Below are 13,571 nucleotides of genomic sequence, written 5' to 3'. Positions count from 1 at the left end.
ACAACGTTGTAAAGCACCTGTACTCCAATAAATAAAAATGAATTTTAAGGCCATGGCACCCCACTCCAGTACTCTTGCCTGGAAAATCCCATGGGCGGAGGAGCCTGGTAGGCTGCAGTCCACGGGGTTGCGGAAGAGTCGGACACGACTGAGCGACTTCACTTTCACTTTTCACTTTCATGCATTGGAGAAGTAAATGGCAACCCACTCCAGTGTTCTTGCCTGGAGAATCCCAGGGATGGGGGAGCCTGGTGGGCTGCGTCTCGGGTCACACAGAGTTGGACACGACTGAAGCGACTTAGCAGCAGCAGCAGCAGCAGCAGCATGATGTTAGTGTCTGATTAATGTCAATTCCTCTTCTTCTTTGTTGTCAAAAATTAGTACCTAATAAGATTTTGAAATTATGAAATGTTGACATCTAAAAGTGGTCTTTATGGTTATATTTTTCTCTGACTGTTCAATTTACTAACATTCAAATCATTTGAATGAGGGTATTTGAAATTTAATGGGATTACTCAAAGACCTATTACTTCTGTGTGATAGAGTGGGTCACTGGAGTACAATATTTATTCAGATGAATTCTGATGGATGCCTACAAAGGGCCAGGTACCATCCTAAGACTCTGAGATCTACCAGTGGGAACAGACAGCCAAAAATCCCTGCCTTGGGGAAATTATTCTAGTGGGGAAGGGGAGCAGAAATTAACCAGTGAAACAAGGAGTTAAAGAAATCATATAGTATGACAGAAAATGATAAGGATCATGGAGAATATTTGCCTTATCAAGGAAGGCAAATAGGGAGTGCAGTAGTTGGGGTCAGGGTAATTCTCAAATATGGTGGTCAGTGTAGACCTCAGAGAAGAATGACATTTGAGCAGAGATTTAAAGGATGTGAAGGAGTTACACCTGCAGTTATCTGGGGAGCGGGTATTCCAGTCTGAGGGAACAGCCAGTGTAAATGTTCTAACAGAAGGTAGTCAGGTATTTTGTAGGAACAGCAAGGGTGCCCACATAGCTATAGAGAAGTGAATGCAGGAGACGACAGAAAATATGGTTAAAGATATAAATGGTATACACTAGTCTGAGGAGCTTAATTTCCTTTCTGAATGATAGTAGGAAAACTATTGGAAACATTTTGAGAAGTGATATAATCTGAGTTATAGTCTTGAAAGACAAAGCTGGCAACTTGTAGATCAGATAAGAGATAATGGTTGTTTGGACTGGGTGTTTCCAATGAAGATGGAAATTAATTGTCTTATTCTCAGTATATTTGGACAATAGAACCAACTATATTTTCTGATAATTTGGATGTGGGATGCAAAAACTATATATAGATGTCTCCGATTCCACGCCAGAGGTTTTTGTCTTAAGAAATTAATGGATGAAGTGAAGAGAAAGTCGCTCAGTCATCTGACTCTTTGTGACCCCTCATACTGTAGACCATCAGGCGCCTCTGTCCATGGGATTTCCCATGTAAGAACACTGGAGTGGGTTGCCATTTACTTCTCTGGGGCATCTTCCCAACCCAGGGATTGAACCTACATCTCCCACATTGCAGGTAGATTCTTTACCATCTGAGACACAGGGAAACCCATTAACTAATGGATAAACTGTGGATAATACCCATAATCCATGAATAAATAATAGTCTATCCATTAAGATAATGTGGAAAGATAATTTTGTGGGAGAGAACTCAAAGGATCTGTTTTGGATGCAAGTTTGAGATGCCTACTTTCAAGTTCAAATGAATGGATAAGTAAAGGAAACAGGTGGATATAGTCTGGAGTTTGGGAAAAGAGTCTTGACTGGGGACATAAATTTAGGATTATCCTACTAATAGATGATATTTAAATTCATGAGACAGTATGATCACAAAAAATTTTGAGTGTGGGAAGTAAAGAGGACAAAGGAAATCCTTGAGATATAAAAAAGCTAAGAGCTAGGGAAAAGAGGAGAAATTAGCAAGGGAAATGAGAATGGTCAGTGAGGGAGGCATAAAAACAGGAGTATGGGGTTCTCAAACCCAAGTCAAGAGATTTTAACAAGGAGGAAGACATTGAGACAGTGTTGAGTGCTACTGACAAGTAAATGGGGAAATAGAAATGGATCACTAAATTTAGCAGCATCCAGTTAAGACACCTTGCTAAGAGTACTGTTGATGGAGTAGGGGCAAAACTTGATCGAGTATGTTTAACTCAAAATGAGAAGACAGGAATTGGAGGGAATCAGTTCAGACAACTTAGTGGAGCTTTGCTGCATAAGGAAGAATTATGATTGTAGATGGTATAAAGAAGAATATTTTTGTATGTTGAATGCAATTCAGTAGAGCAGCAGTTCCCAGATGCTTTGGCACCAGGGGCCAGTTTCATGGGAGACAGTTTTTTCCATGGACTAGAGGTGGTGTTGTGGTTTCAGGATGATTCAAGTACATTACATTAATTGTGCACTTTATTTCTGTCATTGTTACATCAGCTCCACTTTGAATCATCAGGCATTAGATCCCAGAGGCTGGGGACCCCTGCAAGAGAGAGAAAACTTGATGTATACAGAAAAGATGGGGCGATCTTTGGAGTCTTGACCTTTGATAGGCAAGAAAGGGTTGATTAGCTCATGGGCTGGAATTGTCCTTAGATGTTTAGAGGGGAGTATGAATACCTGATCTACATATCCAGGATAAATGGCTACCTACTGCCTGATAAGAGCCTATAAAGCTTCTTTGATTTCTTCTATTTATTTTCAGGGAAAGATAAAGTGATAATGCCAGCCAAGAGTGAGTATAAGAAGTCATTCATGAGAAGAGCTAGAAAGAGCACAGATGAACCAGGGAAGTTTGTAGTTATGGATTTAAAATGGTAATAGTTGTGAGTTTTCTCCAGCCATGTTCAGTGCATGGGATAAGGTTCAGAGGAGGTGGAGGTTTGCCATGACCCAGACAACTCTAAAAAATTTTCTGTGGTTGCTGTAACAAATCACTACAGGTTGGGTGGCTTAAAACAATATAAATTTATTTTCTCTTGTAGTTCTAGAGGTCAGAACTCTGAAATCAAGGTGTCAGCACAGGCGAACTCTCTCCAAAGGCTTTAAGGGGAAATATATATAAATATATTTTTTTGCCTCTTTCAGCTTATGGTTGCTGTTGACATTTCTTGACTTGTGGCCTCATCACTCCAATATCTGTTCCCCTTGGACACATTTCCTCCTTCTCTTCTCTCTGACTTGTGGCCACAACACGAGAACTGCTGTCTCTGTCTTCATATCACTTTCTCTGCATGTGTGCTATGTGTCATTTCTAAGGACATTTGTCATCGGACTCAGGGTCCACATTAATAATTCAGAATGATCTCAAGATCTTTGACATAACTACATTTGCAAAGACCCCTGTCTTTTTCTCTAAATAGAATAGCATTCACAAGTTCTTGGAATTAGAACATGGGCATATCATTTTGGATGCTACCATTCAGCCATAATGAGTAGCAAGAAATTAAGATTGGATGTAATTACTCCATTGATTGTGTATTTTAAACTACATGAGGAGGAAAAGAGGACTTCACGAGGGATGACTTGTGGAAAAGATGTTGGGATCAAAGTACTTGGCATTTATGTGAGGTTGAAAGACTGTCAGATCATAGTGGTAGAAAAAATGTCATGGAATGATTAAGTGGTACAATGATATACCTGCAAATTTGACATGTGTTTATTAAAGAAAGATGAATAAGATAGTACTATATAGCATAAATTAAAACTCCCCAAGGTGGCACAGTGGTAAAGATTCTGTCTGTCAGTGCAGGAGATGTAGGCAACTCGGGTTCTATCCCTGGGTCAGGAAGACCCCCTGGAGTAGGAAATGGCAACCCACTCCAGTAATCTTGCTTGGAAAATTATGTGGACAGAAGAGCCTGGTGGGCTACCACCCATGAGGTCACAAAGAGTCAGACATGACTGAACATTCATGCACACGCAAATATAAAGTTGTGATTTTTCTCTCCATAGTATTTCATTCCAGCTGTCACAGAAGCTCCACTTCCTTTGATTGTTGCCATAGCTGTAGATCTTAGCAAGTCTGGCTATGGGAAGCTGAGGGCTTTGGCTTTAGAAGCTTGGAGGCATAAGTTAGATGGGTTCTATGTTTAAAAATATAACTAGAGACATTTCTACCTCTCTCTCAACAGTTTATCTCATGAACTTGTCCTTTAGGCAGTGACAGTTACTGTTTGGGTGGTGCTCCAAAAGAATGTGTTTTCTCAGATTCTTTGTATTTTTCCCTCTGCTGTACTATTAGAAAGGCTCACTGCATTCTCCATATGATCTTTAATGACTGCATGAAGGATTATTGTTTAACATCTCAGCTCTTTTCTTTCTTCCTTCCTTCTCCCCTTCTTCAAACTGTTCTCCCGAAAAGGCTGAGGTTAGATTAAATTTGTCAAGTGTTTAAGCAAGTGTTTCCATCTCTGTTATTCTCATGCTCTGACTAAAAGTCAATCCGAAAAGAAATCAACCCTGAATGTTCATTGGAAGGCCTGCTGCTAAAGCTGAAGATCCACTACTTTGGCCACCTCATGAGAAGAGCTGACTCATTGCAAAAGACCCTGATGCTGGGAAAGACTGAAGGCAAAAGAGAAGAGGGTGGCAGAGGATGAGATGGTTATATAGCGTCACCATCTCAACGGACGTGGTTTTAAGCAAGCTCTGGGAGATGGTGAAGGACAGGGAAACCTGGCCTGCTGCCAGTCCGTGGGGTCACAAAGAGTTGGATGTGACTGAGCAACTGAACAATAGCAACAACACACGTATGAAATGAGTTTGAGATTCATAGCCTCATTCTAATCCTCAATGTAACTGAGTCAAGCCTGCACTTACTGACCAAACAAACATTAACGGAGCACTCACCATGTGTTCTGAGAATACTAATACCACCAAAACACAGATTCTGCCTTCAAATTACTGTCTAGCGCAGGGCCCAGAGCCATGAATCAAATCCAGCCCACTGCTGGTTTCCATACAGCCTCCATGCGAAGGAAGCTTTTCACATTTTTTGAGGGGTTGTAAAAAACAATAGAATATGTGATAGAATCGCTCAGTCATGTCCGACTCTTTGTGACCCCATGGACTGTAGCCTACCAGGCTCCTCCGTCCCTGGGATTTTCCAGGCAAGAGTACTGGAGTGGGTTGCCATTTCCTTCTCCAGAGGATCTTCCTGACCCAGGGATCGAACCCAGGTCTCCCTCATTGTAAGCAAGACGCTTTACTGTCTGAACCACCAGGGAAGTACAAAAACCAATAGAATATGTATAGTGATAGAGACCACCTATGACTCAAAAAAAAAAAAAAAAAAAAAACCCACATAAAATATTGACTCTCTTGTCCTTTCCTGAAAAAGTGTGCTGACCCTTAGTTTGGTGAGAAAATATATGGGGATCATAATACCAGCCTCACAAACCGTTGGATTTTGTTGCAGATTATGTGCTAATTTTTGCTTGGCTAGCATAAATCCCTTTCTTCTAATAAGAGATTATCGAAAGGGCAGCGCCAGGGTTGTGGCACGGAGGAGGAGCGCGGGGGCCGGCGGAGGCAGCACGGTCTGGCAGCCTTGGCGGCGAGAGGACAGCGTGGGGTCAGCCTACGTGACGAGGTGGGCGCCGGCGCAGCCTCCGTCTGGAGAGGATTCAAGATGACCAACGAAGAACCTCTTCCCAAAAAGGTTCGACTGAGTGAAGCAGACTTCAAAGTTATGGCACGAGATGAATTAATTCTAAGGTGGAAACAGTATGAAGCATATGTGCAAGCTTTGGAGGGCAAGTACACAGATCTCAACTCTAATGATGTAACTGGCTAAAGGGAATCTGAAGAAAAACAAAAGCAGCAGCAGCAAGAATCTGCACGCAGGGAAAACATTCTTGAAATGCGACTAGCAACCAAGGAGCAAGAAATGCAAGAGTGTACTACTCAGATCCAGTACCTCAAGCAAGTCCAGCAGCCTAGCGTTGCACAACTGAGATCAACAATGGTGGACCCAGCGATCAACCTGTTATTCCTAAAAATGAAAGTGAACTGGAACAGACTGCAGACAAACTGGAACAAGCCCAGAATGAACTGAGTGCCTGGAAGTTTACGCCTGGTAGCCTAACAGGCAAAAAGTTAATGGCGAAGTGTCGAATGCTTATCCAGGAGAATCAAGAGCTTGGAAGGCAGCTGTCCCAGGGACGTATTGCACAACTTGAAGTGGAGTTGGCTTTACAGAAGAAATATAGTGAGGAGCTTAAAAGCAGTCAGGATGAACTGAATGACTTCATCATTCAACTTGACGAAGAAGTACAGGGTATGCAGAGTACCATTCTAGTTCTTCAGCAACAACTGAAGGAGACATGCCCGCAGTTGGCTCAGTACCAACAGCAGCAGTCTCAAGCCCCAGGCCCGAGTACCAGCAGGACTACATCTTCTGAGCCTGTAGGACAGGCAGAGGCCACAGGTAAAGACTGCAGTCATCTGGCCAACGGACCAAGTAATGGCGGTTCCTCCCGGCAGAGGACGTCTGGGTCTGGATTTCACAGGGACACAGCCGTAGATGACTTTCCTTCTTCTCCAGGGAATGGGAATAAGGCCTCCAGCAGCTTGGAGGAGAGAACTGGCAGAGGAGGTAGTAGTTACGTAAACCAACTCAGTGCAGGGTATGAAAGTGTAGACTCTCCCAGGGGCAGTGAAAACTCTCTCACACACCACTCAAATGACACAGACTCCAGTCATTAAGAGTCTGTTCTCCTCTGCAAGAGGAGAAACCAGTGAGTGGGAAAGGTAACCGAACTGCGGCTTCCCGCCACGTTCAGAATGGCTTTGCCTCAACTGTAAATGTACAGGGTTCAGTTTTGTAAAAAAAAAAAAAAAAAATCCAGCAAATTCTTATACAGTGTCACTTAATTTGGAAGAGGATACTGTCCATTTAATTAACGCATACTTTTGTCACAATTTGCCTTTTTTGTGGGTTTTTTTCTTTTTTTTTCTTTTTTCCCTTTTTCTTTGCTTCAATACCTCTGCCACTTTGGAAATTGTAACAGTTAATTACTTTGAATGTTGCTAAAAGGACATTTTGTGTAGGGTCAGGTTATTTTTATATGAGTTAATGTGAAGTTGTAAATGGAACTCTGCTTAAAGTATAACACAGTGATGTCTGTGTGAATCTGTGTCTACCCTAGAACCTGTGCTGTGTGAGGGCATTCTTACTCATGCTGTTACTACGCTTATGCACCATTCAGACTTGTCGGAGGAGATGTGGGTTTATGACTGCCAAGGTTGCCCAGTACAGTAGTTTTATCACTAAAAGTTGGACTTGTTGAAGGAGTCCTATAGTAGTTTCAGTGTTAGATACAGTTTTGCCACCATACATCTGTGCATTTTCTCTTTAGGTGATTGAATGTTTAAGAAATTTGTGTGCATGGTTACTCAGTTTTTATGAATTGTTGTATCCTGTTAATGCATATTGCTCTGTGATCTAGTATATCTTACCTGTACTGATCAAACTTAAATAAAGACTTTTATTGTAACTCCTTAAAAAAAAAAATAATAAGAGATTATCTTTTGGCAACAAATCCTACCCTGATCTCAGATTAGGAGGTCTGAGTGGGCCTAACCCCAAGACTCTTAATTTAGGGTTGGGTACTTAGAACTAGTTAGTCCTGCTTTTGAATGTCTCTGATCACAGGAAATTATGCACATAACCCAAGTAAGTCCAGTAAGATTCAATCATGCAATTTTGCTATAATTATTGGGAAAGAAAAACTCTATTTCTTCTGGAATTATTAAATGAATGATAATGAAAAAGCTGAGCTTTTTATCAGGGTCATTGCTTCTAAGAGGGCTTATATGAGAAAGAGACTAACTCTGAGGAATAAAGAGACAAAAATGAAGGAGACATCAAGTGCTGAAGATATGGTTTGAACCCTGGATTCAATTGTACCAGGGGCTAATGCTTGCTTTAGATTGGTGTTTTGTTTCATTTTGTGCAGTCATACAAGTATTACTTTCTTTTATTAAAAGTGGTTTAAACTAAGTTTCTGTTACTGTAACATAAGGTATTCCTACTAATATCAAATTAAATGAGAAAATGAATGTTAAATAATTTATACATAATAAGTGCTTATGAAATCCTCTTCTTTAAAATTAGCACCTCATATGCTATAAGAAATATAAAATGTTTACATTTAGAAGGTATTTTAAAGTTTCATTCAATGCAACTCCCTTGTTTTACTGAATCAGAGGCTGTAGAACCCCAGAAAATTTAAAATAAATTAAAAAAAAAACTCAAAATGGAAAAATCACATGTAGTGTGCTACTTCCTAATTGAATTGTATTTAATTTTGTATGGTAATGGTTATGATCAGCAGCTAATACATTTGTGGCAGTCAGAAAAGGCTTCCCCAAAGAGACAATAGCTTAGCTGGTTCCGAAGGAACAGCATCTTTGCTTAATTAAACAAAATTAGGATGAATACTGGAGTGGGTTGCCATTTCCTCCTCCAGGGGATCTTCCCAACCAGAGGGATCTCACCCCTGTGTCCTACATCTCCTGCATTGGCAGGCAGATTTTTTTTTTTTTACCACTGCGCTGCCTGGGAAGCCGCAGGATAAGTCCTAGGGAAGGTTCATTATTCTCCTCAGAAAATACACCCTAAAGGTCTGAACATGAAAGAAAACACACAACTTACTGAGAGGTACAAAGTTAAACACAGGGGAACGTTCAGTAGTGAAGCATAATCAGAAAGGATGAGGTTGTGGCGATAACCAGGGCCAGGTCAGGACAGTCCTCATATGCCATTGTAAAGAGTGTGGACTGAGCAGAATTGCAGGTTCTCCATTTACATTTTGGAGAGAAAGCAACAATGCAGCAGTTCAGCTTCGGTTCTACTAATCCAGGAGAACAATGTGAGAGAGGCAGTGGTCCCCAATCTTTTTGGCTCCAGGGACCAGTTTCACCCAAGACAATTTTTCAACAGATGTTGGGGCAGGGCAGGTTTGGGGATGATTCAAGCCCATGATATTTATTATGCCACGACTGATCTGAGAGGAGCTGGCACTTCGGCAGTGACGAGAGTGATGGCGAGCAGCTGTAAATCCAGATGAAGCTCTACTTGCTCATCTGCTGCTCACCTCCTGCTCTTCAGCCTACTTCTTAACCCGCCAAGGACTGGGCCTAGTGTCCATGGCCTGGGGGTTGGGGACCCCTGGTCTAAGATGTGATTGATCTTGGGATTAGAAGATATAGAAAGAACGGGAGTCCAGATAGAAATATTGAGGATGGGAGAGAGATTGAAAGGCTATACAACAGAGAAGCTCTTGTGACTGCTTCCATGTAGGATGTGAAACAGGATGGAAGAGTTGCTGAATGGGTGGAGTTCTGGGCTGCTAGAGGCAGGGATGCTGGTTATACTCTTTGATCACAGAAAATAATGAAAAGGAGCCTGGAATAATTGGTATTCACTTGGTTGTGTTGTGAAGAGTGGGCCTTGGAGAAACATGATGAGTTCTATTATGACATTTTGAGTTTGAGGTGCTCATGGTCATTAAATAGTGTTGACTATTAAATAGTGAGGCCTGGGGTATAGAAGGGAGATTTGCGTTGGAGATACAGAGTTTTAAAAAAACCATCATGTTGATGGGAGCGGAAAACATGTGATAGAATAAGGTTTTATAAAAAGAGATCATTGCTTTTCTTTATTTATTCTGATCTTTCTCTTTATAAAATTGAATATAGTGAACAAAATATTTAGTTTAAGTATGCTGCTGCTGCTACTGCTGCTAAGTCACTTTAGTCGTGTCCGACTCTGTGCGACCCCATAGATGGCAGCCCACCAGGCTCCCCCGTCCCTGGGATTCTGCAGGCAAGAACACTGGAATGGGTTGCCATTTCCTTCTCCAATGCGTGAAAGTGAAAAGTGAAAGTGAAAGTGAGGTCGTGTCTGACCCTCAGCAACCTCATGGACTGCAGCCTTTCAGGCTCCTCCATCCATGGGATTTTCCAGGCAATAGTACTGGAGTGTGGGGGGGGTGCCATTGCCTTCTCCTAGTTTAAGTATAGGATATAGCAATGAATTCTGAACAAGTCATCATTATAGTTCACATCTACGTACCTTAGTACTCCTGGGAATTTTAGAATGCTTTACAGCAATTCTAGATATTTTAGCAATTTTTTTCATAGAGATTTTGAATCCTGTAAACTTAACAACAAAATTATCCTCTTCTTGAAGAATGAGGAGAGTGTGGCATTATGGGTAGAATTTCAAACTGGGGTTCAGTAGAAATTATGCGTTACTTTTGCTTCTAACTGGCTGTGCTACTCTGAGAAAGTTGCCTGTTGTCAGTGGAACCCTCCTCCCCATATACAAAATAAGGCAGTTAAAGTAAAAGTTCCACAGGCATCCTCTCTGCTCACACATTGTACAAGTCTAAGTATTTATGGATCAATGAGTAATTTGCCTTTCTGTAATTTCATTCTTGTGACACTCTTGACATTAAGAGATGGAACGCAGATATGATGAGCTCAGAGTTTGTGCTTTAAAAGCAAACTAGAGTTATGTAGAAATCACCAACACTTTTAGACCAAAAATTAATCAAGCTGCGATCTGTGGTTGTTTATCATTTCAATACTTACTGTTGAATTACCCTTACTCACCTTCTTAGCTAGAGTAGCCAGGGTTAGCATGGCTAGAGGAACCACAGCCCCCAGTTACTTCACAATCCCTTGTTGCCAATCACTGAACACAAAATTTTGGTTTAAGACTATATGTTTAGTGAGTCTGCCTAGATATTTAGTGTTTTGAAAAGACCCTGATGCTGGGAAAGATTGAGAACAGGAGGAGAAGGAAGCAACAGATAATCAGATGGTTGGATGGCATCACTAACATGAGTCTGAGCAAACAACAGGAGATAGTGAAGGACAGGGGAGCCAGGTGTGCTCAAGTCCATAGGGCCACAAAGAGTCAGACACGACTTAGCGACTGAACAACAAGCCCATTGATGCCATCCTTGTGAATTACTCACAATATTTAAAGTGGTATGTATTTGTGTCTTTTGCAGGCAGGTTTTTTCAATTTACCCAAGACATTTCACATTCAAGTACATAAAGTTTTCCAATAACTAGATAATTGGGCATACAGAACCAAAGTAATTCAATTATAAAATGTATTTTAATCATGGAAAACTGACAGCATAATGGATAGAACTTGTTTAAGTGAATGAACACATTATCAAATAAAGAATGATTGACTTTTTAAAAGTCACAGAACCTGAAAAATAGAAAACATTATAGATTAAAATGTGTCATTCTCTTGTGATTTTGAAAATAGGCAAGCCAATCCAGTTTGAATATTTTACTCAAATATGTCTAATCTTCTTCCTAGTTAAGTAAAATAACAAATTTTAAGAAAAACATATGTGCTAACTCTCAAAAGACAGATAAACATAACTCATAGATATCTTATATAGAGAGCTGTTTTTTTCTGGGTCTTGATAGAACCACAACTTTAGTAAATAAAGGCCACAAAGCAGGTATCCTATGTATTGATTTTAGTGGGGCATTTGATGTAGTGTTTAATGAAATCTTATTCCCTAAACAATGAGCAATCTCATGTGTTGAAAGTGGTTGAAGGAACATGAACAAAAGGTGGTATGAAATGCCTACCTGTCTGTAGAGTAAACTACAATTTCAAAAGGCTTACTGTGAGGCCCTGTAAGGAAACCGATGAGAATGGAGGAACAAACTCCGGAAAACCTTCCAGAAATCAAGGGAATGTTTGGCTCATTAGCATATTGTTTGGTCTTACTAGAATGAAATAAAAGTATTCTGATTCAGTATTTTTTTCTTTAACCTTTATATTAATATTCCTTTGCCTGTGTTGTAATTCAGACTGAAATGTGAGCTTGCATAGCAAACTTATGGTTGCCAAAGGGGAAAGGGGACAGGGGAGAAATAAATTTTGAGTTTAGCATTAGCAGATACATACTGTTGCTGCTGTTCAGTCACGAAGTCATGTCAGGCTCTTTGTGACCTCCTGGACTGCAACGTGCCAGGCTATCTTGTCTTCCACTCTCTCCTGGAGTTTGCTCAAACTCATGTCTGATGAGTCAGTGATACTCTATAACCATCTCATCCTCTGCTGCCCACTTCTCCTTTTGCCTTCAATCTTTCCCACATCAGAGTCCTTTGCAGTGAGTCAGCTCTTCACATCATGTGGCCAAAGTATTGGAGCTTCAGCTTCAGCATAAGTCTTTCCAATGAATACTCAGAGTGGATTTCCTTTAGGAGTGATTGGTTTGATCTTCTTGCTGTCCAAGGGTCTTCTCCAGCATCACAATTTGAAAATATCAATTCTTTGGCACTCAGGCTTCCTTATGATCCAACTCTCAAACCCGTACACGACTACTGGAAAAACCACGGCTTTGACTAGATGGACCTTTGTTGGCAAGGTGATGCCTCTGCTTTTTAATATTCTGTCTAGGTTTGTCATAGTTGAATACTGTGCTGTGCTGTGCTCAGTTGCTCAGTCGTGTCCAATTCTTTGCGACCCCATAGACTGTAGCCCACCAGGCTCCTCTGTCCATAGGAATTCTCCAGGCAAGAATACTGGAGTGGGTTGCCATGTTCTCCTCCAGGGGACCTTCCCAACCCAGGGATGGAACCCAGGTCTCCTGCATTGCAGGTGGATCTTTACTAGCTGAGCTACCAGGGAAGCCCATTAGATACATACTACTCTATATAAAAAATAAACAGCAAGGTCCTACTGTGCAGCACAGGGACCTATATTCACTATCCTGTAATGAACGTGGGCTTCCCAGGTGGCTCGGTGGTAAAGAATCCCCCTGCCAATGCAGGAGACACAGTTTTGATCCCTGGGTCGGGAAGATCCCTTGGAAAAGGAAATCGCAATCCATCCCAGTATACTTGCCTGGGAAATCCCATGGACAGAGAGCCTGGCAGGCTGGAATCCATGGCACTGCAAAACCCAGACATGACTTAGTGACTAAAACAGCAACAGTAAACAATAATGGAAAAGAATCTGACATAACTGAATCTGGGTGTACACTAGAAAGTAACACAACAGTAGAAAGCAACTATACTTCGATTTAAAAAAGCACAAGAAAAATAAAATAATTCATTTGTTTTCAAGGCATTTAAGACTTTCTGTCTACCTTTTGGAGTTTATCATAGTTTGGCTTGTGTTACCGAGTCTTATCTATGTATATTTTCCCCTTATTCATGGCAAGAACTTATTAGTTATTCTTTAAATTTATTACATCTCTTTTCTTCCTTCATTTGTATCTTTTCTTGAATTGAATTTACAAGTAACTTCAAAAACAAACAAACCAAAAAAAAAAGCAAACACTATACTGAATTGTCTAGTAATCTTGAGACTGCTTTTTTTGTGGAAACATTGGTGAGGGCAGGAGTAAGGGATCTTTTTAAATGTATTTCATCAACATGCTGTATGAAACTTAATTTTAAAATATGCAAAGGTGATTCTTTCATTAAAAAAGAATACTTCAATCTAAATATGCATTATTAATATTCTTTCCTTTTTTTGGATAT

General features: G+C 40.7%; 1 pseudogene; it reads left to right on the top strand.

Moving 5' to 3' along the window:
* The first annotated feature begins 5,620 nt into the window (after nucleotides 1–5,620).
* Nucleotides 5,621–6,881, top strand: LOC109567116 (pre-mRNA-splicing regulator WTAP pseudogene; annotated as a pseudogene).
* The last annotated feature ends 6,690 nt before the right edge of the window (nucleotides 6,882–13,571 follow it).

The sequence above is a fragment of the Bos indicus genome, chromosome 12, assembly GCF_029378745.1.
Source record: "Bos indicus isolate NIAB-ARS_2022 breed Sahiwal x Tharparkar chromosome 12, NIAB-ARS_B.indTharparkar_mat_pri_1.0, whole genome shotgun sequence".
Taxonomy (NCBI): Eukaryota; Metazoa; Chordata; class Mammalia; order Artiodactyla; family Bovidae; genus Bos; species Bos indicus.
The sequence above is the reverse complement of the archived record's forward strand: the minus strand, read 5'-3'. Positions and strand labels throughout refer to the sequence as shown.